This window comes from Heloderma suspectum, chromosome 2 (genome assembly GCF_057233095.1).
Source record: "Heloderma suspectum isolate Gila_16-S chromosome 2, 16-S_ref, whole genome shotgun sequence".
NCBI lineage: Eukaryota > Metazoa > Chordata > Lepidosauria > Squamata > Helodermatidae > Heloderma > Heloderma suspectum.
Window position 1 is genome coordinate 194,234,914 of NC_139459.1, and position 27,986 is coordinate 194,262,899.

Below are 27,986 nucleotides of genomic sequence, written 5' to 3' on the forward strand. Positions count from 1 at the left end.
TTTTATGCTGAGCCTATGCAGGCACTAGTAGCATTGGAAGCTCTTTATTTGATGGTATCATTCACTCCCCAGGCCACATTCATGCTGGCGCTAAGGTTGCACCTTGCCAGTTCAGGAGAACAATCCGGTTAAGAGGGCTTACTGGCACGTTCATTTAAAGTGGTCCCCAAACCATTTTTGTATGTTTTTGCAGGGCACCATTGTATTATTTATCACATTTGTACTCCGCCTTTTGTCCAAAGACCTTACGGCACCATAGATAGGATTCTCCCATTATATCCTCACAGGGCAAAGGCAAACTTAATATAAGAAGAGAACTCACAGCACATCACTTAGCCACAGGGTGTGCCTGACCTCATTCCGCCTTTGCAGTTGGAATGACAGGACTATGTACTGGTGAATCCAGTGCTGGTTGAGCTGTGAGTCTTGCGATGTCCCCACGATATTCCGGATGGGCTGCTCACTTAAGAAATAACAATGGAGCACTGAATGTACACTGGTCAGTTCATTAATTGCCTTGCTAATTAAACACCACCACCCCAAAGGTTTCTTGATAACATCACTAGACACTAACCAATCAATGCTTGTCAAGGTTGGCTCCAGAGAATGGCAGGGTCAGGCGTTTGCTGGGGCCCTGGGATGGAAAAAAAGCCCACCTTCCTAACGGGATCCCCATTTTTACTTTGCACAGAGCAACCAAGAAGAGCAGAGGATACGTAAAAGAATTCTAGGTTTGCTCACACCCTACCTCTTACAGGTTAAGGTTAAGCGTACTGAATGGGCTTTGCCCAAGCCCCCCACCCCCCCATCCTAGAGCCGACACTGAGCACTGTCTGCACCTGTTCTTCTGCTGCAAATGCGCAGAACCATTCCCCCACCCCAGAGCTCAGCTTTGGAGAGGAAAGGGTATGTTTGGGTTGAATGAAGTGAGACCACTTCAGAATCAGGCCCACTGTTCTAAAAGTATAATATCGATCTTCACCGTAAGTGAAGGCTGAGATATACTGACTGGCCCAGTAAACTGTGTGACTTGAACAGATATATCAGTATCAGATATATTGCAAATCCTCAAGCCTGGGGGCGAAATCTGGTCCTTCTGGGGTTCCCCAGATGAACATGCCCCTTCCCCTAGCCTCACCCCCTTTCCACCTACCGCTGATTGGTGGTTTCCCAGCTCTTGTGCAGTTTTTCCCCATTCTAAAAGGTTTGCCTCTCCTAAGGCTTAGTTCCTGGAACTCAGAGGCAGTGCTAGGTACCAAAAAGATCTGGTGCTCAGGCCCATAGAACAAAAAATTGCACCTGCTAATTTACATATGCAAATATATGTGCATAATTAGAAATAATTATTATAATTTAAATTTTATAGAAAGCACACTAATTAACCACTTGCTTTCCAGACAAAATTGTGCAATGTCCCCAGTTGTGCTTGCTTAAAACTTACCCTCTCTGCACAGATGTGTTTCCTTGGTCTTTCAGGACCAAATCCAGATGGGGAGGATGGAGTGCCTGGGACCAGCAAAGAGCTGTATGGCATCTTAAACATTTACCGATTAATTGCAAATTGAACATGGCACACTGGCAAAGGAGAGGGTGGGAATGTATTGAAAGCTATAATCCATGGTCTTTAGGCTGCAAACTTACACAATTATTAGGGAGTAACCCCCGTTGAACATAGTGGGATTTACTTCTGAGTAAATCCTCACTCGCTCTCACCAACAAGCACAACAATACTGGACAGTGACCTCAGGACTGAAGGACATTGCTTTGCTGCTCCTGGTCCCCAGACAAGGGGAATCACCACCAAAGGCAGCTGTTTATTTTATTTCAAATACTTTATTTTGGTAGTTTCTGGGATTCGAGAACACATTTTTTGCAATTCTTAGGTTCTAACTTCTGGGAATCCTAAAATCTACACCAAATATTGCAGTATTATTTTTCTAGCAAACTCATGGTCATACAACTCTTAAGGCACAATCCTATGCATATTTTAGACAGAGAAGAGGCCTACAGCTCCCAGCATGCCCCAGCCAGCATGGTTGGCTGGGGCATGCTGGGAGTTGTAGGCCTTTTCTCTGTCTAAACATGAATAGGGTTGTGCCCTTAAAGTACCAAAATGCGTACCTTTATTAGGATCTACCAAAATTCCTAATAAAGGTATTGCCCAACTGTAGATTTTGGGTTTTTATTTCTCATGGACCAGCATGGCTACCTTTGTTTTTAGTTGTCTGTTTTTTAAATTACCAAAGTTATCAATCCCCAGGTTTCTCTCCAGATCCAGATACTGGAACTATCTTCAGAGTGGATAAGGCGGGTTGCAGCTCTGAGCACATTTACTATGACTCCAATCCTACATACACTTACCTGGGAGTAAATTCCATTCAATGCAGTATGACTTACTTCTGAGTAAACATGTTTAGGATTACACAGTAAATTTGATTAAATCCTGAATATGTTTCCCCATCCACAGATCTCTCTGTACCACTAGTTCTTTCCCTACCCCACATAATTTCCTGTACCGTTTCAGATACTGTTTCCCCTCCCCACAAGTCTCTATAGTCTTGTCCAGGGTGGGCCCCAAGACATTTTGCTGCCTGAGGAGAGTAGTAAATGGGGCCTTCCCCCACAGCCCCAGTCAAGATGCATAGTAGTACTCAAAACCAGTCAAATTGTTTTGGCCCCCTGATGCAGAAAATCCTGCAAGGGCCTCTCCTCTTCCCTAGCAGTGAAAATACAATAATAATTACTACATTACATAACGAATAATTTGCTGCTTTTTCATGACATCCCAAATCAGCTAGGCTCTAAAGTAAGTGCGTGCGTTTAAAGGACCCTGTCTCCTAAGTACCCCCTATTTGTAAAAAGGGATGTATGGACAGGGGAGTGGAGGGAATTTGATTTCAGAAAAAAAACCTCAGGCAGACAAATTCAAGGGAGGCAACAGGAGGGGAAGCACAGGTGGGCAAAAAGCCAGCTAAGCCAGTGATCAGATGCAACAGGGATAATCAGGGCTCCTGTACCTTTATTTCAGCAAGTGCCATTTTTCGGCAGTTGCATGAAAAGCAACATCTTTCAAAATAACTTTCTGTGCAGTGGACTTCTGTCCATGAAAGCTTATTATCCCATAGTAAAGTTGTGAGTCTTTAAGGTGCCACAAGGCATTGCGGCTTTTGCGCACAAAAGAGCAAGAAGCCCCTATCCTCCCACATCCATTCACCTTTCTCTAGTGCAAACCCCTGATGCCAAGGAGGAACGTGCACCTACCAGAATCTGGCCACACGGATCATGCAAAAAGCAGGTGCACTCCAGAAAGATGATTGCAGAGCGAAGGAGCTCCAGGCATGCTCAAGCAAGCCAGGACAAGCCATATACTCATACATTTGTCCCAAATTCAGACATTGCTGCTCATTCAAACCCTTTGTGCAAGCAAATGCACTTCCGTTTTCCCCAAGGTAAGGGGTCTGGGTTAGCTTGGAGGAAGCAACAGACGAGGAAAGCCTCTGGCACTCCATTTGATATGTGAGCAGCCAATACGCCTGCTCTTCCTTTTGTCAGAGCCTTGCTGTATACAATGACCCAGGGCACAAGTGCAGTTGCCCAGTAGCAGTTGGCTGGGCAGGTGTCTGCAGAGTCAAACACACTCCAAGAAAGCTGGGTGACAGTGGTGCTTTTAGGGAATTTTGGACTCTGGACTTAATGAAAATAATGAGCAGACTGTGGAAGGAAAGGTGGCAGTCTTTCCTCTAGTTTAAAATACTGGTGCCTCCATGCTACACTCCCTATTCGTCTGCTAAGGGAGTGAGTCCTAAGGTCTTCTAGTAACTGCAAGTTCAGAGGGAAGCAGCAGCCTTGTATTAAGGCAGATGATGGCAATTGGGGCAGCTCTAAAGATCCAGGGCACTACTCAGAATATCCAGGACCCATGCCTAGATAGGCTTCGATGTAAAACCGCCCATGCTAGCAGTAGAGCTTTAAGCTAAAATATGCTGGTGTCTTTGGTATTTTGGCCCTGTCCCTTTTACCTTTGGCTCCACCCACCACTGGAATGCAACTCCCCAAAGCTTCTCAGAAATGGAATTCAACCCCCAGGCTGAAAGAGGTTCCACACCCCTGAGGTATATGAACATGGGGTTCCCTGTCCACGTTTAACATTCTGTCCGCTGTAGTAACCACACTGGCTCTTGTACTGCTGATCTTGTTTTACTGCTGATGTTGCCACAGGGCTATTTGTGATTGCTGGAGGAGGACTGAGAGGCATCGTGGTCATACCCCAATCTCTACCTTTTCCCCTTGATTTCAGTACTTACCTGAGCAGCTGAGCACAACCTTTCTCCCTTGGCAGCATTATGTGCTACCCTGCACCACTAAACGGCTCCTAAAAATGCATGCAAACAAAGCAACAAGTGACAGGGAGCTAACAGCATGCTAACTGCACAAGAAATACATAGACACAGGGTGAGTTTCCAGCAACCGTAACAGCTTTATTTGAGTGGCAGCCTTATATATAAGCATGATGAGGACCTGATTTTTTTTCCTGATCACATTGGCATCCTACCCTTCCTCAAAGGAGCAAATTTGTTTGTATTTATTTCTAACTTTGATAGCCCACCCTTCGGCGGCCAATCAGCATCATGGCGATGCACATAGGGATGATCCCATTTTACTCAGGCAACAATTTGAATCTTCTGTTCCTTGGTCCAGGTCTGGCACACTGTCCACTCTACCACACCACACTACCACTGTTCCCTCTTTATATCTGATCATGCCAGTCATGAATCTGGTCTATGGGGAAAAGTTCTCCAGGAAAGACTGTGCACCATGAGAAGAGCGCCATATTATTTCCAAGAATCTGCAGTTGCTTTCTGCCTGTGTTGTTTTCCAGATCGGGGACTGAGGGGCCCCAGGCTGTTCACCAGAACCTCTGCTGCCTCAGGTTTCTCTGGAGTGGCTATTTATTACTTCCTGACACCAGCAGGATTCCCATTGACCATTGCAGGGAATTTGCTCCTGGGGACTTTAACAAAGGCCTGGAGCAGTGAGTGATTTATAGCTTGGGAAGCTGCAGACAATAGATAACATGGAATTAGTGCTGCAGTGCTGGTGAGACACAGGTTTGCCACAGTATTGCTCTCTTCCCGTGGTCGTCTCCAGCAGATCCTCAGCTTTGGCTTTGAGTTTTTTGCATCACATCTGGAATTGGCCACTTAGATCGGGCCTATCCTGTCTTACAGTCCTCAGTTCATTTAAGTGACTGATAGCCACAGAGCAAAGATCTCTATGGCTGAGATTGTGCAGTGTGGAATCCACATTCCTAGTATAGAATCGTGTGTTTCTTTGTCAGAATCTTGATTTTAAAAAAATAGTCCTCATGATTTCCCAGAAAAACTGGAAGAGTGCTGAAATCTCAGACCACAATGGGTCGAATAGTGTTTCTTGTAGTCAGGGGGCAGAATCTGGTCTCAACTATTGCTTTTACTTTACATTATAATTGCTCCCGGATTAATTCATGCATGCCTTTTTCTCCCTTCCAGCCTACCCCCATCTTTGCAAAGCACAGTCCAATTTCTGAAAAACACCATCAAAAGGTATTAACAAATATATCCATTTGATTGAACCGCCCAGAGAGCTTCGGCTATTGGGTGGTATGAACATGTAATAAATAAATAAAAAGTGTATAGTCTTTTCTGATCAAAGAATTGGGAACTTGTTGGTCACAGAATAGCAACCTTGGGTATTATTTACATAACTATGTTTATGTAACAAGAATTGGGCAATGTCTATTATTCCAGTTTTACATATTAGGAACTAAGGCTGAGAGATGGAAGCATGGATATGGCTGAGTTGATTGATGGTTTAAACCCAGGCCTCCAGGATACAAAAAACTAGGAACTTGATCATGGTAGCAGTATGGCATTTTAGATTTCCTGGCACTATGGACTGTAGTTGCCCATGACTTCTCTGCAGGATGAATTTGGCAAGCCTCAGTTGGTACTAATGGATCCTTTGCTGGCAGCCTTAATTAATTCTCACTCCCACCTCTGTTTGTAACTCCTTGGCTTTAGATAGTGACAGTGACAGCGCAGTGTCAATAGCATTCCCCTTCTCAAGGGGTAGCAGCCCCTCTGCATCACATTCTGCAACTGGGCAATTCCATGTGGTTGCTACTCTGTAAGGTGCAGCAGCAGATGAGATGTTCACTTCCCACATCAACATAGGAACATAAGAGCATAAGAAGAGCCCTGCTGGATCAGACCAAGGGTCCATCTAGTCCAGTATTCTGTTCACACAGTGGCAAACAAGCTGTCGACCAGGAACCCACAAGCAGGACTCAAGTGCAACAGCACCCTCCCGCCCATGTTCCCCAGCAACTGGTGTATATAGGCATACTGCCTCTGATACTGGAGGTAGCATATATTGACGATGCATGTGATGCACTTCTGGTGATTTGGAGCAAGGCAGAGTTTTCTCTTTGAAGTTGGGCCCACTTCTAAATTTACTCTACTTTTTTAACTTTGCAAGGCCTCATGAATGTGTGTCTGAAGGCAGTTTTGGGATGGATGAGGGCAAACAAGCTGAGGCTTTATCTGAGCAAAACAGTTAAAGAAACCAGCTGAACTGGGCAGAGAGATGTTACTGGTTCTCCCTCTGTAGAGCCAAGTTCACAGTGTGGGAGTTCTTCTGGACTTGGCACTCTCTCTAGAAGTGATGATGGCCAGGGATGCCTTTTACTGGCTTAGCTGGTACACCAGCTGCAACCCTACCTAGGCCCCATCTACACGAGCCTTTTACTCCGGGCAGCTGCGAGTCGAGGTCCCTTGGGACACACGATGTAGTCGCCACTTCTCAGCCATCCGTGGTTTTCTCCCAGAAAATCTGGATTTCCAAGGAAGTATTTTGCTGCAATATTTTTCGTTTGCTGCGGGTGTCCCTGCGGTTGCAAGCCATCTGTCCCTTCCCCAAACATTTTGCAGTGGGCATGTTGTAAGCATGTGTAGTGCTTGCGTCACTCTGTGACACCCCTTTACTTCCCCCCGCCTCTTCTCAGCTGCACAATTACAGAGTCACAGAGGGGTGTTTTCATTTATTTAATCACACTTTCGCACATTTTTGTAGCTTTGTATCTTTGCAATGGTTGCTTTTGGACTCATTGCCCACGGGGGAGCCCTGGGGAGGACCAGCTTCGCTCCAGCCACTGTTTCGGAGCAATGGGTAGGCATGTACCGCTCACGCTTGTGAGTGCGAACCATCGCGAGAGTTTCAGGCTGGAGAACTGACAGACAGATGGCGTGGAAATGAAGGAGCACAGAATACCCTCTTTTTACCTAATGAGGGACAGAAAGACACAACAGAACCCCTAAAATACAAAACAGCCACTGAAGTGTCACACCCCCATGCTTCCAGGATTGCACAGCTGCGCATTACGGTATAATGGCAAAAAAAAAAAAAGGGCACAGCGGAGTCTGTTAGGGAAGCGCACAGTAAATCGCGAGTGTATCCCAGCAGAAGCTAATTCAAAGCTGAAATGCTGCGTAGTTGTGATGGAGTGAAGGGTGAAAGTGGTGCCATGTAGACGGGGCCCTAGAGAAAGAGGATGTGGCTTTGATCATGCATGTACTAGTTACAGTCAGGGCCAGAAATATTGGCCCTGGCAAGAGCATTCTTGACCTGGCTAGATGTTGTGAAAGGGTTCCTCTTCACCATGAGCAGAATTCTGCGGTCATCCACTTTAGTTATCTTCCGTGGTCTTCCAGGCCTTTTGTGTTGCCAAGCTTGCCAGTTAATTCCTTCTTTTTGAGGATGTTCCAAACTGTTGTATTGGCCACTTCCAATGTTTTTGCTATCTCTCTGATGGGTTTATGTTGTTTCCTCAGCCTAATGATGGCCTCCTTCACTCGCATGGAGACCTCTTTGAACCTCATGTTGGGAGTTCCAGTGAACAGCTACCAAATGCAAATGTAACACTCAGAACCACCCCCAGGCCTTTTATCTGCTTGATTGGTCATGGGGTACCCAGGAAACAGGCCACACCTGGCCATGCAGCTGCTTGTCAGCCATTCATTCCATTACTTATGAGCCACTGGCTGTACTTCCTGGATGGTTAGTGCCCCACTTTTGTCAAACCCCTTGAATTACAGCTGAAAGTCCTGACTTTGCTCCCAGCTGGGTGTGTTTCCTTTCAACTTCAATGTGGTGGTGTACAGAGGCCAACTGCCAAAACAGTTATCCTTGTTCCAATATTTCTGGCCCTGACTGTATATCCACCCTAGGCCACTGTAATGTACTCTATGTGGGGCAGCTTTTGAAGATGACCCCAGAACTTTGAAGTTGGTGAAGAGTGCAGCCACTCATGTGGACAGATAGTCAGAATACACTACACTGATTCTGTAACAGTTGTACTTGTTACTAGTATGTTTACAGAGCTGGTCTTGGCCTTTAAAGACCTAAGTCAGGGCTGGGAACAGTTCACACTTCTGCTTCATTGATGTTTTATTGCTGTGGCTCTGAAAATGTGTTTTTAGATTAGCTGAATGATATGTAAACATGTTGTTGCTGTTTTGTATACTTGTATTTTGATTGCCACCTTGGGTGGACATGGTTCAGAAAAGCAGCTTATAAATATATAGATGAACAAACAAACAAATCCATTCCACAGTTTGACAACCACCAGAGTTCAAGGTGTGCAGGTGGCTTGTGCAAATGAAGCATGGAGGGTCCAGGGATGCGAAGGCTTGGAAGACAACTGTTTTTTCCTCCAAATTTTCCACACACAAAAAAACACCTGGGGGAAAACAAAAAAGGGTTAAAAAAAATAAAATCTGTCGTTCCTCCCCCCACCTCATTTTTCTCATCTTTTTCCAGGCCTACATATCTCTAGGAGGGTCTGCTGCCAAGAGGCTGGGAGCAGAGAATGCTGATGGCTTCAGCAGAGAGCAAGTGAGGGCTCCAGTAGGGCCCAGGGGTTAGCATCAGACTATGGAGAGTTTCTGGTCTTCGCCGAGAGCCATAGGAGTGGGTGGTACCACTAATGTAAGTGCGGGAGGTCTTGTTGAAACTCAGCTTTTCACAGAGCTAGGCAGGATGGAGGAAGAAAGGCTTGCAGGCACAAAGGTTCCAGCATCTGAATGTGCAGGCAGGCGAGCGGAGAAGATTGTCAGAGATGGCATCAAGTATATAAAATCATGTTTAGCAGAAAGCATTGCACCCCCTGGCTCAGGTTTCACCTCAGCTGTGAACTCAGCTTCAACCCCACATCTACAATATGGGGATAACAATACTGGTCTTCCTTACAGGGTTGTTGTGAGGACAACAGAGTGCCTTGAACCTTTGAAATGTGCTATATCGATATTTATTTATTCGTTTAAAGCATTTATACCTGGCTGCTCAGCCAGAAAAGTTCCCAGAGCGGCTTATGGATCAATAGAAACAAGACACTCCCTGCCCTCAGGCTTATAATCTAAAAAGGGGGAAAGGATAAGGAGTGAAAAGGAAATCAACATCATTATCAAAGCAATCTTCAAGGAGCTTCTGTGGATCATTTTTGATTCACACTAAGCATTTAGCAGTCCGACATGGAAGACTGGGAAGGAATTTCCCCACAAATCAAAATGTTTTTGGGGAGTGTTTTATAAGGGACAGGGCCAAAATAGCAAAACTGCCAGCATATTTTATTTTAAAGCTCTTCCTGCCAGGAACTAAGCCTCAGGAGAGGCATTTCTACCTTTTAGAATGGGGGAAAACTGTGCAGCAACTGGGAAACCCCCAAACAATAGATGCTCAGGGGAAAGGGGGTGGGACCATGTGAAGCAGGTGGGGCCATCTGAGGAATCCTGAAGAGCTGGATTGGGCCCATAGGAGAGCCAGATTTGGTTCTTCACCCCAGCTGTAATGGTGAGCCTTGTTGCTCTTGGTTTCTCTTTATGACACAAAGCAGTATGGAGGCAGAGAAGGAAGGGCCTGCGTGGTTGATATATGGAACAGTCCATGTCCTATTCCCTTAACAGCATTTTGACACACACAAGTTGAGCAAGTGAATCTTCTCCCATCACTTTATTAGCACTGCAGGAAAAACCTCCCCAGTTCCCGTTACAGGCACAGGACCAGCAATAAAAGTGGCTGGCCATATATGAGCAGAGCAGCCTTGTATAAGGGGGCTGGACGTTCTGTTTGGTCCCTTCCCGGTCTTTCTATTATTAAGACCCAGTTCAGTGATCAACACATCACAGAGCCAGACAAGAGAGAAGTCTGATTCAGGAGGCAGTACAATAAATGTGGGGGAAATGTTTTTTAAGCTTTCACCTGAGATGCCAAAATGCCTGAGGCTGCACAGGAAGCTCTGAGGAAAATAAAATGGAGTGTTGTATTCTTTTCCGACAGGAATCGGACAAACCTGGGATCCCAGGTAGTACCCAGGTGAGGAGTCGTGGGCATTTTCTTTGTGTGCGCCACAACAAAAAGAGGGAAATACAAAGGAAGGCTGGGTGGGAGGGGCGATGAGCCTAGGCAGAGCCAAGGGAGCGTGAGGGTGGCAGCAGGGCGGGAGGGGATCTGAAAGATGAGTGTGGCTTAAATGGAAGCATTTTGAGGGGAGATAAGGCTGCTCTGATATGAAATAATCTAAAACAATAGGCAGGCGTGCATCCCATAATGAAGTCCACTTAGTGCATTACTCACTTTAATGGGCCTTTTATTAAAGTCTGTAGCGATGGATGGCAGGCGTTGGGCCGATAAACCCAACCAGGGCTAAGCTGTAGCATGCAAAGGTGCTTTGTCTCTCAGGCGCGGAGCAAGCTGGCATCCCGCAAGGAAGGCCACCGCTTTGCTCCTTCCAGGCCTTGTAAATGAGATCCCAGATCAACGAGGCCACTTGTTCTCACTGCTGAATTTAGAATGGGTTATGCTTCTAGGCCCACATTAATCATTATGCTAAGCACTCTGTAGACAGGACCATTGTGTATTCTGTGTAATAATAAAAAAAAAGTTCTGTGCCCAGGCATTCCACATTCTGGGCAGAAAAGTGGAATTCTGCAACCTGTGTAAATTATGCAAATTAGGTGAATTTGCACAATTTGTCTTATTTTGCATAATTTCTTCTGTAATTTTTTTTTTTACTATTTTGCATCATTTAGGGTGCAATCCTGTGCATGTTTAGACAGAGAAAAGGCCTACAACTCCCAGCATGGCTGGCTGGGGCATGCTGGGAGTTGTAGGCTTTTTCTCTGTCTAAACATGCATAGGATTGCACCCTTGTTCTGGTTTTTGCTAGTTATGAAGAGGGGCAAGTCTCATCCCCAGGGCCTCAGAAATCTTATTCAGCCATTGCTTCAGCTTCTGAAATGTCAGCAGACATTAGCCATGAACATATGGGAGTATCTTCTCAGCCATAAGTTCTAGAAGCTCGTCTTTAAAAAGGAAAAAGCTAAGTGAGGTGTTGTTGTTGTCCTCCTCCTCCTGACTTTTAACAACAACAAAACAAAAACAAAGGTGCCTTGCTCAGCTTTCAGGCCCTCAGCAGGCAGAAATACTGAAAAACCCCAAAGGGAGGAAGTCCTGGTTAAATCCTCTAGGGGGCATTTCAGGAAGCTCCAGGAGCCAGAGATGCTGCAAGGTCGGACCGCCATAAAAATTTGAAAAGAAAGCGCATACGAACCCCTCAGCCACCTCCTTACAGTAAGGTAAGCACTGAAGCCCTGCACCCTAAAAAATTTCTCTGAAATTTTCTAAATCTCAATGAAGGAAGCAGAAAAACAACTGCCTCTTTCACAGGGAACCATATAGGTTGTGAAAGGGCAGGTGGGATTTCTGTACAGCATAATTAAAAAAGAATAACCAGTTGCCTTTATCTTCTTTTTTAACTGCACCTTCTAGATGGGCATTTTGAAGTTTGCATATGTTGATGTGAGTGAGCCCATTGAACATTTGTGCTTGCTTGCTTGTTTTAACCCTTCTCTTTCTGGACAACATAGTGGTTCTGATGGAAAAGATGGGTGGGTGGGAATGTGGTGAGGCAGGAAGGAGAGAGACTCGGGAAATATTGTTGCAATAGAAAGGAGCACTAAGTTATGGCAGGGTGAGAAGAGCAGGCGCCAGAGACTGGTGGTGCATCAACCTTCTCGAAGCACTGGCAGGTGCAACTATGTTTTTTTGGTGCCGACCTTATTAAAATGTTCTGGTCTCAGGACACAGCACATAGGATCAGCCAGGTGCGAAAGGCAGAGAGCAACCTCAAAGGTCTGAAGAAAGAAGAGGAAGCAAGGAGGAGAAATAACCTGATCTGTATAGTTAGAGGACAAAGTTCTGCCCTCCCCTGCAACCCAACCCCTCTGGCCTCTCAGACAGACCCTTATTAACACAGCATGGTCTTCTGGCCCGGAGCCATGCCATACCCCTTCCTCTTTTCCCTGGATGCAGACAGTCTATGGACACTATGATGCCAGGGCAGAAGCACCCCATGGTTTCCTTAAGGCTGCAACTCTACGCATAGGATCGGGCTGCACGGGGACCCAGACATTGCAGCTGAACTACTGCCTGCTTTCCTGCTGGAAGGAGAATTCTGGGCCATGGAGAGCATGTTAACATGTTTGGGACACCACCCTTCTGGTTAAAGTGGCCATTTGTACTACGTTACAGAGGACGGTCCTCTGTTTAAAGGTCTGCGTAATCCAAATCCATTGTAAAGACAAAGCGGGGAAGACTAGGAGGGCTTGAAGTTGCCCATCAACAGCCCCTGGAGAACAGACTAAGCAGGCACACAGGTGACCTAGTCACAGTCCTCCCCACTATGGTGAGATGTACTGTATTTCTGTTTATATGGCAATTATTTCTAAGTTTGCATCTATACATATAAATTAGCATATGCACATTTTATGCAGAACACCAGCCTCTTTTTTTGGTGATGGATTTCCTCTCTTTTGGCAATGTGTAAGTGGTCACCCTTCATCTGGTGACCATATCCCATTTTCCAAACAATCGCAATGGAAGTTGTACCAGAAAATGGCACAGGCTCGAGCTAGCAGGAGTGGGAGTGGAAGTGCTCCAGCCACTCGGTTCCCTTGCTCTGCTGACTCAAGATACCCCCATAGTGGAGGATGTGTTAGTCAACAATGCATAGAGCCTAAAATGCCCATGAGATACACCTGGGCTTGGTGACTGGGTTAGAGAAGTTACTGCTGGTGATCTGCCCTTTTTCATGCATTTTTGGGAAGCCCAGCTGGAAATGTGTCAGCCTCACCTGGTGAGGAAGGCTGGCAACAACCTTGCATGCTGCCATATAAATCTCCTCTGCATGCACTTACTCTCTCTATCAGTTCTCGGTGTGTTCTTTGGTTCATAGCCCTAAATGTGTGCTGGGAAGGTGGAATAACATGAGTCCCAAGGTTTGATGAGCTACAGGCTTTTCCTTGCTGTCCTGGGATCATATCAAATATGCTGCTATTTGAATGACGTGGGGGAATCTGGGTTAAGAAACTGTGGAATAGTCTAGAACCTCTCTTCCTCCCCCCACCCTTGCCTGAACATATGAACACTGGGTGGGGGGAGCCTTGCTGGCTCAGACCAAAGGGATGTCTGGTCTGTTAGAGCAATACAACAATTGAACCAATTACCTAGGGAGGTGGTGGGCTCTCCCACACTGGAGGCATTCAAGATGAGGCTGGACAGCCATCTGTCGGGGATGCTCTGACTTGGATTCCTGCATTGAGCAGGGGGCTGGATTCGAAGGACTTGTAGGCCCCTTCCAACCCTACGATTCTATGATCCAGCATTTCTTTTCTCCACAGTGGCCAGCTACATGCCTTTGGAAAGCCCACATGCAGCACATGAATTTAATAGCCCCCCTCCTACTGGTATCCCCCAGCAGCTGTTATTCAATGGCAAACTGCCTCTGAACTTGGAGGGCCCATATGGCCCTCATGACTAGTAGCCATGGGTAGCTTTCCCCCTCCATGCATTTGTCTAATCCCCATCTAAGCTGGTGGCCATCACCATGTCCTTGGGGCAGAGAATTCCATCAGTTAAAAATGTGCTGTGTGAAGTCTTTCCTTTTGTTTGACTCTCCCACTAATCAGCTTGTGCTAGATGACCCTCCCTGGTCCTAGCATTATGGGAGAGGGAGAAGTAATGACTCTCTGTCCACTTTGGTATCAGGATTCTCCTTTGCCAGCCATGTGATGTAGTGGACTTTGTTTACTCCTATCTGATTCTGTTCAGCCTCTTGCAAACAACGTGATTATTTACACAGAGGGCGTATTGGGACAGGTGGCTGGCTTGCAGCATGGAAGGCTGCAGGAACTTCCACCATGATTTCCGGAGAGGGCACAGAGATGTCTCCAGGCCCCTATCTCTGCGGCTTTAGTTACCCCTCTGGGCTCTTCTCCTCCAAAGTACAGTGGAATGGAGCCTGTGGCTATCCTGATTGTCAGAATCCTTTTCATGTTCTCTTTCAAAACCGATGCTTTGACACACCTTCTCAGCTACTGACCATATCCCAAGAGCCTTTGCTGTTTCTTCTGCCACCTATCTCTCCTGTTTGGTAACAGAATCCTATCCACCGCCTGGCTTTTCAGCTCCATTCTCTGGAGGAGCTTCTTTCCTTTTTTTGCTCAAGGGATCCCTCTCAGGCCTGGCTGGAAAGAGGGTAGTAAATGCAGTGGATTTGCTGCTCTTTTAATTGTCCATCCCTCTGCATTAGAATGAAAAGGCGCTAATCCGCCAGCAAGCACCTAATCTAGGGGATAACACGAGGCACACTCTGCCGCTGGCAGCTGGCTCAGGGAGGAGTCACAAGGTGGCAACATCTGATAAAGGGGCACTGGCGGATTAATGCTTAAGCAGTGAGGAGAGGCAGGAGCTGGGGGGGGGGGGCAGCATATGTCCCTGCAAGAAGAACTGCAGGAGGGGTGTGTGTGAAGGGGCTGGATAGGTTCTGGCAACAATGGTATTTCATAGCCACATCCAGAGCCTGCTCTGCACAGGCCTTGTTCCCCAAACATTCTATCCAATATACTATCCAACCCTTCCTTTATAGCAGGGGTGGGGAACATGTGGCCCCCCAGATGTTGGACTACAACTCCCATCAGGGCCAGCTGGCATAGCCAATGCAGTTACAGTCCAAGAACATCTGGAGGACCACATGTTCTTTCCACACACACCCCATCCCTAGAACAATGTACAGCGCATGGCCATGTGATGGGTCAACATCAACCTTGAGCAAAGGGTTCTCCGTGGAGCCAGTTCTGTACCAGTCAGAAGCTTGCCCGAGATGCCATTTCACCAACAGATGCTGATCCAGGAAAAGATGTCCCCTTTACTTGTTTTCTACCTCTTATTTTATTTTTTATTTAAAACATTTCTATCCTGCCCTATATCATTAAGATGTCAGGGCAGCGTACAGATAAAATCTATTTAAACAGTATAAAACAATAAATAATTTAAACACCTAAAAACATATTCAACCATTAAATAAGCTAATACCAGTTAAAATCTAAAACAATAAAACAATTAAAACAATGTGCTAAGGAATGCATTTAGCCCCCAAAGGCTTTGGTAAAAAGCTATGTTTTTACTTGGTGCTGAAACAAGACCAATGTCTGTGCCAATCAGGCCTCCAAGGGGAGGGCATTCCACAACTGGGGTGCCACAGCAAAGAAGGCTCTTAAGGTGCTTCCAGATGGAGGGCTCCTAGCGCTACTAATGAGAAGGCATAATGCAACTGTTCCAGCTTTTCCTCCTTAGCAGATTATCTGCACTAAGAGAAAAGGTAGAAGAAGTGGTGGGAAAACTTGGGAGGGTTAAGAGCTGAAGATAAAAGCCTTGTCTGGAAGCACGGGCAACTGGTGCCTCAGAGGCTGCGTATGGTGCACTGGAGAACGAGATTTGGCTTCCTGAGCATCTGGGGTTCTGTTAGCATTGCGTTGACCCATATTTATTCACATTTATACCCCACCTTTCCTTGAAGGAACCCAAGGTGGTGTCCATGGTCTCTCGTCCCCCACCATACACACTTTTATCCTTACAACAGCCCTGTAAGGTAGGCTAGACTGAGAGATAGCAACTGGCCTACCAAGATCACCCAGTGAGCTTCATAGCTGAGTGTGGAATTTGAAACCGGGTCTCTCTGCACTCCATTTGACACTCTGATCCAGCCTTTCCCTCAACCTGATGCCCTCAAGAAGTTTTGGGCTTCAACTCCCATCAGCCCCAGTCAGCAATGGTCAGGGAACCAGTGGTCAGGAATGCTGGGAGTTGTAGGGAAACATCTGGAGGGCACCAGGTTCGGGGAAGGCTGCAGAATCTAATCACTACATCAGACTGGCTCTTGTATTGGGGAAGCCACTTGGTCCTGTAGGAGCAATCTTTTTCCAAACCTTGCATGGCCACCTTACACTCACCCATTCTGATTCCTAGGCCCTTAAGGGGGAATGATTGACCCCAGCTCTCCTGGGAGGTACTATAGCACTCCCTTATGGTAGCGCATGAAAGAACCAAGCTGCTGGGTGTTAAAAGTATGCAGCTTTCTGGGCTTAAGAATTTGAACTTTCTTAGACTTGGCCTTCATGGTTCTCCAGTCCTGACTAAGCCACTTTGTCCCTGTGGCTGTGCCCTTCCTAGCCTACCCTTGTTGCTTTTATTGTCCCTTCCACCTGACACAAAAGGTGACCAGGAACCAGGAAAGTCTATTTTCCCCCTGTCCACGAAAGGGCTTTTAAGGTTGCTTTATATGCTTCTCAATGCAATTCTCTATGAGTTTTGCACAGTGCTCTGTGATCATTTGAAATAACATCGTACAATGTTATTAATATCTACTGAGATGCCCTCTCACCAGTTCATTGCTGATTCCAGGTTTTGAGGGGCCCTTTGGCAAGATGCTGTCAGTGTGCCCACCTGCCTGAGTGTTCACCACTTCCTCCTCCTCACCAATGTTGACTCCTGTTTGCTATGGGAGTACGATAAGGTTAGCGCAGTTTGGGGAAGGCCTTACCTAAGTTGGGGCAGCCACCTCAGGTGGCAGATTTGGGGTGCCATTAGTAGTGTCAGAGTTAGGGTGGCCACTTATGTATTGCCAAAAAAGAGGACACACATCATCAAAAAAGGGGACAAAAATGAGTGCCTATTTGCATAAAATTTGCATATGCTAATGTATATGTATAGATGCAAAGTTAGAAATAACGATTAAAATTTAAATAGAAATATAGTATACACTATAGTGTGGAGGACTGTGACCAGGTGACCTGTGTGCCTTGCTCAGTCTGCTGTCCAGGTGCCAGTTGTTGATGAACAACCTCAAAGCCCAGCTCTTCCTTCTGATGGTTCTTTACCTGTAAACTGGACGCGGACTGAACTTCCAACAGAGGACACCTCCAAAATAGAGGACAGGCCTCTGGCAGCCCTTCAAATAGAGGACTGTTCTCTGTAAAGGAGGACACCTGACCACCCTAGATCTAGCCTATGAGAGGGACACCGTCCATTAGAAACCTCTCCTGCTCAAGACCCATCGAAGTGAATGGGTGCTACGCAACAGCATAGCACGCCTGGCTAGCTCCTGTTCCTTTCGATGGGACCATCTGTTGTAGAACTTCCCAGGGAGTTGATTAGTGGAGCAAGGGACGCGCCGTTGGATTTTTCCACCGCAGCCCCCGAAATGCCTTGAGGCAGCCCTGTTTACTGCTACCAACATTTCCCCCCTTCTGAATATCATTTCTGTTAGCTCTAATCAAACTGTTGAAACATAGTTAAAGAACGTCAGTCAAATTAAATGCCGTGCTTGTATAGATAGCTCTTTATTTTGATTGAAAATGTACTGGCATGTGAAAACAGAAGCACGTCTTAGAAAAAGATAAATGCTATGGGCTCTGAGAAAAAGGATTTCAGCCAGGCCTTTTGCTTCTCACAGCAGCGGAAGTCAGGGAAACAACAGCTGCCTGACAGCTTTCTGAAGTATTAGGTTGAGAGAGGCCAAGAGGGTCCCGTCCAGAGGGCAAGCACATATGTTGGACTGACCAGCCTGCCTCTGATTAGGGCTTTCTTTACCTTTGCTTTTCTTGGTATGGGCAGGGGGAGATGTATTGTTTTGGGTTGCTTCCATAGTAGCTTTTTTCTCTGGAATCGTTATCCTTTGTTGACTCACTTTTTACACAGTATCCAGAAGACATTGCTGCATTCTAGTGTTTTTGTGTTGTCTTCCTGTGTTTTTTCAGACTTTGACACTAATGTAATTAAATGCAACTGCAGTACCAGAGTGTCCAATGTGGACTGACAAAGCACTATTGAGGTTTACAGGGGCTAGTGTGTCTTTAATTAAAAGCATCCTCCTTGCAGGTTCTGCTCTTTTTATTGTTTTCTATTCAGCAGGGAGGGCTTTAATTTTCCTTTTATTTTTTCATTTTCTATCTCATCATAAAACAGTGGAAGGAAAACATCATGAAAGAAACTAGTTATTTCAGTTCACCAACCCCCATTCCAGTCCACAAGAAACGCAAGCTGATAAGGCGATTTATCATTGATCCCTAAGCTGTGGTGAACAGGAAGCAACAAAAGCAAAACCTGCAAGGAGGAAGCTCCTAATTAACATTGCAGAGAACTGAATAGGAGTGACTTGTGAGTAAATGTTATAAAAGGATCTTGGCCATGGGAACAAGCATTGATAGAATATAGCACTATATTGTGTTGTGTGGAAACTCTGTTTTAATTCTGCTTCCAGCTGATTGCAGAAAAGCAGTGCATCAGCGGTGCTTATAGGGCCCTAGCGTGGAAACGACTTTTTGTGACTTATATTCCTGTTCAACCAACTGAATATGGTATATCAAAACCTTGGCACCCATGCAGAACAAAAGCCAGAATGTGAAATATTTTACTAGGCCCAACTAGTTTTCAAAAAATTACACATAACTCAAACCAGATGTGCAAGGGGGGAAAGGGAAAAAACTATTTCTGAGATTGACCGTGATGTTACCATTTCTTTTTTCAGTCTGCAAATGGAAGGGAGGAAGTTTTTTCACATTTGGGGTACAATCTTCCAGGACCATCTTCTGCACAAGCCATGCTGAGATGAATGGAAGCTGTGGAAGAAAACAGAAGGACGTGTTTCTGCACAGCTCCCATTAGGAAGCAGCCTTATTCCAGGTCAGGCTATTTGTCCATCCGGACCGCATCACGGATGTTTGCTACTCTATTTGTTATGGCTGCAGTGCCAAACCAGATGTTTTGGAACTTGCTGTCTAGTCCAGCTGCTAAGGAGCTGCATTAGGATCTGGAATAGCAGAGTACAGCTCTGGCTGATGTCATGGACTCATTTTGTGGCATTAGGTGATCCTTCTCCTCTCTCTCCTGCACCTCCCTACCCGGTCTGTAAAGCAGGAACTGTCAAGAACAACAGCAACAAAATGTTTATTGCTTGTAGCCATAGGCCACTGCAAACTAGAGGCAGTCATGAAGGTTGTTGTGCAGGCAACATAATAAAACCCTTTACATCAAGGGTGGGCAACGTGCAGCCTGTAAGCTGCATGTGCCCCCCCCCGCTTTTTGTGTGGCCCCTGCAGCTGCCCCCCCTTTTGTGTGGCCCCTGCAGCTGCCCCTCCCCCCCCCCGCACGGCCGCTGCCATTTAATTTGCCATTGCAGTAGCAGCAGTAGCAGGGGTGTGGCTCCCAGTGGGTTCTGGGAAAACTGGGGCCTGGTGGATTTCAGGGAAATAGGCCCCCCAGGCTCCTGGAAGTTGCCCACCCCTGCTTCACAGCCTCCCTTAAACATTATAAATAACAGATAATAATACTAGTATGCAAATCACTACTGTTTTCTGGCAGCAAACCAAGAAACCAAGCTAGCTCCTTGCCTCTAAGTATCATCTGTTCCTCAGGGCCCATCTAAAGTGGAAAGAGCCATCACCATCTCTGTGTTGCATGCTGTCCATTTCTAGACCCCACACAAATGACTCCATAGAATTATAGAGTTGGAAGGTACCCTGGAAGTCATCTAGTCCAACCTCCCCCTCCCCCTTTGCTCAGTCCCAGATTTGCAGTGCAGGATGCATACAGCATCCTGGACAGATGGCTGTCCAGCCTTTAGAAATATCTCCCAAGAAGGAGAGCCCACCACCTCCCAAGGCAGTCTGTTCTGCTGTTGAACAGCTCTTACTGTTAGGAAGTTGGAACAGGTTGCGGTTTCCCCCAGCCAGCTGGTTACTTATAAATCAAAAGGATCTTGCTGGCATCACAGAGACAATATGTGTTTCATCCCTGGAACTCTAGTGCTGATCTTTATTCCCCAACAGAAACATCAGCATTCTTGTTGCTGTTGCTCCTGTCTCCTTGTTTCATTACTGCATACCCTCTTTGGTGTTCACAGTACAGTGCAACCCTTATTCATTCACTCTCTACATACCTCCTGGCATGGAAAAAGGAGCCACATGCCTGTGCATAGAAAGTTTGCATACATGTGAGACTTGACTGTACTTGAGCGTGAGGGGCAGAAAATGAGAGAGGAGTCTAGGCGTACAAAAGTGGGTTTGCATGCGAGGAGGGGTCTGCATTTATCTGAGTATGCGCATGTGTGCCTCGATGCGACTGCATGAATGTGTGCGCTGATGGGAGTGCTGCCCTGGGTGCATGCATGCAAAGGAATAGGAGTGCCTACGAAGCAGCTAGTTGAGGCAGCAAGCCCACCACCGCCTGGGCAGGTAACAGGAAGACACTGCCACCTTCTGGGTGGTAGAGGAAGGGAGCCCAAAATAGGAAGCGGGACGTTCCTGAAAGGGAAAATCGTGCTGGTCACTGATTAGCATTAGTGGTCCTCCAGGATGGACTGTAATAGTTGAGTGAGCATCAACAGAGAGGTCTGGTGCATGCATCTGAAGCCATTGCTTATTCCTGGCTCTTGATCCTAATTCCCCTGCCTGGGCTCAATCCTCACAGAGAAGCACTCATCCCACTGTTCCTTCTTTCCCATCAGTGCTATGAATCAGAACAGGATTGCTGATTATTCTGGTTTTATTCTGTTTGGGTTATTCTGTTTATTTGATTGTTCTGTTTTGCTAGTGCTGTGCCCCTTTATTGGATTGTGGTCCGGGATTTCGTGGTTTGATGGTTATGCTTTTAATTATTTTGTTATTAATCACTTTGATTTCATGGGAAGATAAAGCAGGATATGGAATGCTAAAGTAAAATTAAAATAAAAGATTTAGGGTGATATCCTATGTATGTTTAGACAGAAAAAGGACCTACAATTCCCAGCATTCCCCAGCCGGCTCGGGAATGTTGGGAGTTGTAGGACCCTTTTCTGTCTAAACATACATAGGATATCACCCTTAGGGTGCCTTTATCCAGAAGGAGAAGTTGCCTAGTCTGTCACTGAGCACACCTCAAGCCCCAGTTAAGATCTGCCTCAGAAGTGACTCTTGTAACTTTTTTTAAAAAAAAGAAGTCATTTGAGATAGACTGGTGTTGTCTCCTCAGGGACAGCTGGCTTCTCCCTAGATTTAAAGAGGAGCATTAGGACAGGAGACCTATCTGTACCCCAACAAATTGGCATGACTCCACAGGGTTTAATATTTAGACAACACTTCCCCATGGATATCCTATTCTCCATGTCAGGACTGAGACCTGGAGCATATGACGTAATAACCGTAAAGCAGGTAATTCCTCTGAGCATGTGCAGAATACTTTCCTGCCACCACACAGACAGCTCCCACATCTCTAGAGCAATCCAGGCAGGGTTAGTCCCCTCTCCCATTCTCCAAGTCTTGAGACTACCCAAGGGAGCCCTGGCACAGGCTGTCTGACCCTGCTGGGGAGCCGGGGGTGGGGGGCAGGGGAGGGCAGACAGGCAGCTCTCAGCTGCTGAGACACCAGTTCTGACTCATGACACTGCCCTGTCAGATATCCATCACCAGATCGGACTTCTAATGACTCCAGATAGCTGCTTGCTCACACCCGAATCGATAGCAGCTCCTGAGGGAAGGCTGAAGAGAAAGCAGCTGCTCCTTACTACAGATTACAGCCCAGCCAGCTCTGAGCATGCTGGTGGCAAGCCAGAAAATTAATACCTTTCTTGAGTTCATCCTTCCCATGAAAACATCCCTGCATTGTCCTATTCTCTCTGTTCCTCTGCAGCTTGGTGCAGAGGGAGCAGGGAAAGGGAGTTGTCCTTCTGCCAGGCTCATGAAGGAGGCAGGACGACACAGATAATCAAATGCAAAGGATGTTTTCACATGCGTCACTTACGTCTGATTTGTTTTAAATTGGCTCCCGACATGAATGTGAAACATACATCTGCAGAGATGTACATTCAGCTCCTCTTCCAAATTCTCTCATCGAGAGCATCCGTGCCCGACACTGAGAAGCGTCGAAGGAGAGCCTCAAATGTGTTTCTCGGTGTTGCAACAAAAGCAGGCTCTGCTCACGCCTTCCCTGTCCGGGGTCCCTCCAGATGTTGTTAGACTACAACTCCCATCATCCCTGACCACTAGCCATGCTGGTTGGGGTTGATGGGAGTTGTAGGCCAAAACATCTGGAGGGACCCAGGTTGGGGGAGGCTACTGTGCACCAGTGCTTTTCATGTGGTGGGTCAGGACACACAACAGGGTAACTCCCAGGCCTCAGGTGTTTCGCTCCAGCTGCACCACCACCACTTCCTTTCTCTGCTCTTTGGTGGTGGGACAGAGACGGAGAGAGAGTGATGGGAAGAGAGGGAAGATGAAAAGCAGAGAGAGGTAGGAGGGCAGATGGACATATATATCTGCCTCCCCCAACCTGGTGCCCTCCAGAAGTTCCATCCACCACAGCCAACATGGCCAATGGTCAGGAATGCTGGGAGTTGTAGTCCAAAACATCTGGAGGGTACCAGGTTGGGGGAAAGCTGCTATTGACACTAGGCCTTACTTGCTTCCCAGGCAATCCAAGAATTGGCTTCCAGGTTTCCTCTAAATCTAAACAGGACAACAGGGAATGGCAGCATCAAAATCCAGACAAGCAAAAAATGAGCATGGCCTCAAAATGATGCTGAGAGTTGTATATCTTTAATAAAGTTTTTATACAATGCCCCTTCCTCAGGGACAAAGATATAGTGAGTTAAACTACTTCAGTAGGACGTCCCCCTGAGTAAGGTTGCAACCAAAATGCGTTCAGCGTTTGATGTCTTGATAAAAGTTTTTGTACACATCTACACCATTTTGAGGCCGTGCTTCTTCTAATCTAGCCAATCCAACCACTCCTTATTCAAACTCTCTTCTTTTTTTAAAGTGTGCAGGGAGTGTTTGCTGGTGCATGAACAAAGCCTGGCTTTAGGAAGCCATCTGGAGGAGGCCTGAGCTGGTAACAGAATACAGGCAACAACCACCGAGCTTTCCTTTCACCCATGTTCGAAAGAAGCAGAGGCGAGATCACCCACCTCTGTGCCTGTGGCACTTGACCTATCCAACAGTGGTCTGACTAAATCACATCTCTCTCAGTGGCCATCTGTGAAATGTGGAGAACCATGCTGATCTTTTATTTTCCTTAGGAGAAAAAGTAAAATACCCATCTTATTCACAATAGATCCACATTAGCCTTCCAGTAGTAATATGATTGTTTTGCATGTATCATTACATGCATCGTTTTGCATGTCTCAGCTCCACCCGACAGTTACCCTGGGACTGGGGAGCTGAAGGGCAGCACATTCTGGCCTCATTCATCAGCCAGGGGACTCAAAGCCACCAGGAGGTTGCATCCCTGCTTCCCAGGGTGAACATCATGGCTAGGGGGAGACCAGAGGCCAAAGAAGGTTCACCGTTCCCTTCCAGAAAGAACACCTGTTAGAACTGGCACCAATTTGGCTCCATCCATCAGTCGGAGAAGGAGTAGCTGCTCCAGTATTTGCTTTCTTCTTCCCTCCACATTCCTTTTTCCATTTATTGTCTCTACTAGATTGTGAGTTTCTGGGCAGGGACTTCCTATCCCTCCATATCTGTCCAGTGCTTAGAAAATTCTAGGCATTTATAAGTGTTAAAGAGTAATAACAACATAATTCAAGGATACCTTATTGGTGGGGATGATTTCTTAGAATCCTAGGACCTGAAGTTTGTTTGTCCATGGGACCACATTCTCCTCCACACAGACCTCACAGCATCATCTTAGCATCTTGAAGAGCTGCAGGCCATGATATCCACTCTTCCTAGTAAAGTGAAACAAGCAAAGGAGGAGGCAGCCTTCCCCAAACCAGTGCCCTCCAGATGTTTTGGACTTCAACTCCCATCAGCCTCAGCCAGCATGGCTAATGGTCAGGAATTCTGGGAGCTGTGATCCAAAACTTTTGGAGGGCACCAGATTGGGGAAGGCTGCTGTAGCAGCTCTTTCACTCCTACACACAACTCAAAAGAATATTGCCAGGCACTGCAGAACTCACTGGTGTCTAGGGATAAGAACAAAATGGTGGTCAGAGGATTAAGAATGACAAGATCTGGTGTTTTCTAAGGGTGAATGTACCACTTTCATTGGTGCTAACTGTTTTGTGCTAACAGGCCAGCTTCCCTTGCAAAACGTGTATCTTTTTTCAGGAGATTCCCAAATTACAGTTGCCCCTATTTTTATTTCTGACCCAGGCCTCTCTACACCTTTAGGAGCTATGTTACAGCTCAAAGTTCAGCAGAAGTAGTGTTTTCTCCACCTCTGCATCTCTCAGCCAAGGAAAGCTTTAACTGTTGAATTTCTTCCTCACCTGCATCCGTTAAAGGGGCAGGCATCCTGGCAGAAAGAAAGGCAGCAGCCCTCTGAAGAGGTAGCAAAAGGATTCCCCATGCAGGCGGTTGGCATGCTGATTGGCATCCAGACTGCGCTGCAGCTCTGAGCGGGTCTGCAAAGATGCCGAGTCAGGCATCTCGTTGCAAGTTCTGGCTGGTTCTGCAATCGAGTTCAACACACTGGCTCAATCTATACATCTATTTTTAGCATTTCCCTTCTTCCTCCGTGCCCCCAAATAATGCTGCTTTACCCGAATGAGGGTAAAAATAGCCCATAATAAGAGAAAACTGGAGGGAGCTCAGAGACCAGTCTTCTGTCATGGTCTCTCAAGCTACAAACTGCATTATTAACTCATAGCCCTGAAACAGAGATAATGCAATGTAGGTTTTCCCAGCCAGAACCTTCCACCTAGAGCAGGGGTGGCATACAACTCCCATCAGCCCTAGACAGCATAGCCAATGGTGAAGGATCATGGGAGTTGTAGGCCAAAATACCTGGAGGTGCACAAGGGGTTCCCCCACTCCAGCTTCATCCAAGCACCAGAAGCGTTTGCATTATTCACTTTGATTCACTGGGTTGTACTGAATTAACCTTGTCAGCCTGGATACCAGGGTGAACTGAGCACCTGCCCAGGATTACTGTGTTCTCCATGTATGGCTAAGGAAGAGACCAGGGCGTAGACGAAGGGCTGACATCAAAAGTAGGCATAGCTGGGCACCTGCCAAAGGCCCACACCCCAGCAGCAGCCCCCTGAGAAGAGCCCCCTGGAGTAGCTCCTCCTCTCCACCATTGCAGCCTGCTTGTTCACCTGCCTCTCGCTCTGGCCCGGACAACGGTGGTGGTGGTGATAAGGAGGGGGAGCAGGAGATGCCACGGCCTGCTTGCTCCCTGGCTCCAGGCCTGTCAAGCAAGGAAGTGGCAGCATTGAGGAGAGAGAGGAGGCGGAGCAATAGCAGCTGGTGGCAATGGTGGTCTCAGGGAGGGGCTCCATTGAGGGTGTCTTGCCGAAGTCTCCAGTTGTGGAGTGGAGTACAACTACTGCCAGGTTCCCAGGCAGAAAAAGTTGGGCAAGGCACTCTTTTTAGAGTAAAGAGTATACTCTGTAGGCCCTTTAATTCAGTGCAAAGCAATACAAAAGAGCCACTGATATTATTCTCAGCATAGCAATAAAGCGGCAGGGAACAGCACTCAATAAGCCCCCTCTCCGATAATGGTGCAAACATGCTGAAGTGCTTTGACAGCTGAAGTTGACACATGAGTAAAGTGCTGCTGTTTTGAAAAGGTCCATGCAAATACTCTCAATATTTAAGGGGGAAACGATATCCAAAGCTGCTGATCAAAGCCCCACCCACCCCAAACCTTCAGCCCTTACCTAAAAGTGCTAGCACGGAGATAGGCATTCCCTAAGTCTATGTGTGTGGTCCCAGTGGGAGAACAGCCTTCCCCAACCTGGTGCCTTCCAGATGTGTTAGACTACAAGTCCTATAATTCCCAGCCAGCATGGCTTCTGAAGAGGGATTTGTCAGTCAAAACTAGCATCTTGAACAGGACCCAGAAGACAACAGGAAGCCAGTGCAGCCTGCAAAGGATTGGTTGTGTGTTTCCCTGTCTCATTCAGGCTGTGCTAAAATTTGCTAAAATTTGCACAAATTAAAATTTGTGCAAATTTGGGGCACAGGACGAAAGGCACCTGACAATCTGTGAAATGCAGACAGAACAGATTTTACAAAATCCATACATCCCTAGGCTGCATAGCAAAAGCTTTGTAGAAACTCACGTTTTCAACCCGTTTTTCAGTTTCCAAGGGCAAGCCCACAAAAAGCTAGGGATGTCAACAAAGCCTGTCCATCTCACACTTGCATACAAGTACTGGGGCTTGTAATGCTCACCTCAAGTGAGAAATGAGCATTCATATAGCCCTAAAATTCTTCTCTGGCCCAGCCGGAGAAGAAATTTCTGGCTTCCCCACTCCCATCCACCCAACCTCCTGATCCCACAAAACTGCTTCCCTTTCCCTTTAAACCCCACTTACTGTCTGCGTCAGGGGTGTCAGCAGATGCAACAGCAGCATGCGGGCGCTGGGCGCATTGCTACTGCGTTTCCCAAGGGCCACTGGGGCCTTTCATCTTGGTGTGCTGTTATGCAGTGCAGCTTGCATTAGAGAGAGGAAGGAGAGATCTCCCTCTTTCCCTCTCCCTGCTGCCAAAGCACCAGCCCTGCTGCTGCTGCTTTGCAGCCTAGGTGGGAAATGGAGTTTAAAGGAAAGAGAAGAAGAGGGCTGGGGGACTGGGGGGAAAGCAAGTTTGGGCTTCACAGGTGGGAGGTTTGGATTCGGATTAGTTTGGAAATGAGCCAAGCTATTTCCCAATTTTATTTTTTTTAGGAAAAAGCTCAGCTTAGCTCCAAATCAATACAGTGTAAGCTGAGCGGAGCTTGCCCATTGCTGCTTAAAGAGCATTGCATTCATCCTTGGCCTACACACACACAATGTATCATAACATTTGTCAGCAGAAAGAAATATATTATTGTTATTGGCTGTTTATGCCATCAGAGGGCATGAACTTTTACCGAGTCATATAAGTAAAAAATAAGTCACTGCCCCAGGAAGTTTACAGTCCAAATTTGGATGAAGGGGTAAAGACAATAGGAGGATGAGAGGGTGGGGAGATGGGGCAGCAAAGCCCAGCATTTAAAAGATGGCTTTGGCTTGCTTCTTTTGGCCTCTGACCTGCTGAGGCCAGCACCAATTAACCACAAGAGGTGTCATAAAGAACTGCTGGCAGCTTCTCGTAGCCCTGACCTCACTCATTAACACAAGCAGATGCTAATTGCCAAATACTTTTGGCAAGGCCAGGCCAAGCTTCACAGGGTCACCTTAGCATGACAGCTCTCAAAGGAGGAACCGCTTCCATGTCAGCATAGCTGCTGCCTGGAATCACCAGAGCAACATGTTCAGAAACAAGGATGTGGCAGGTGGCGGGAGAAGAGATGCAAAGATGAGGAGTCAGGAAACTGAAGCCCAGCTGGGGGAGCACATCAGCCACTGGGAATGAGTGCAAGGAAATTTCCCCCCAGCCGACCTAGCCATGTTACCCCAAAAGGGCAGCACAAGTGAGGATGAAAGGAAGATGTGATCCTTCCAGAGAGTCTGATGGGTCTAGAGAGAGCATGGAATTGAGTGCTTAGGCCCACTGTTTGTATGCAGGCATATGAGAGAGAGAGAGAGAGAGAGAGAGAGAGAGAGAGAGAGAGAGAGAGAGAATTTGTGTGTGTAAGAGAGGGATGGG

General features: G+C 46.7%; 1 protein-coding gene and 1 long non-coding RNA gene across 2 annotated transcripts in view; one reads left to right on the plus strand and one right to left on the minus strand.

Annotated features, from left to right (window-relative positions):
• ASIC1 (acid sensing ion channel subunit 1) overlaps positions 1-27,986 on the plus strand; it is a 187,340-nt gene that overhangs the window by 90,496 nt on the left and 68,858 nt on the right. The window lies entirely within an intron of this gene.
• LOC146353724 (uncharacterized) lies at positions 17,758-26,911 on the minus strand. The gene is made up of 4 exons (XR_014787400.1): positions 26,732-26,911; positions 23,998-24,133; positions 23,372-23,477; positions 17,758-19,049 (listed from the first exon to the last, which is right to left on the minus strand). It is a non-coding gene; the product is annotated as an uncharacterized LOC146353724 (long non-coding RNA).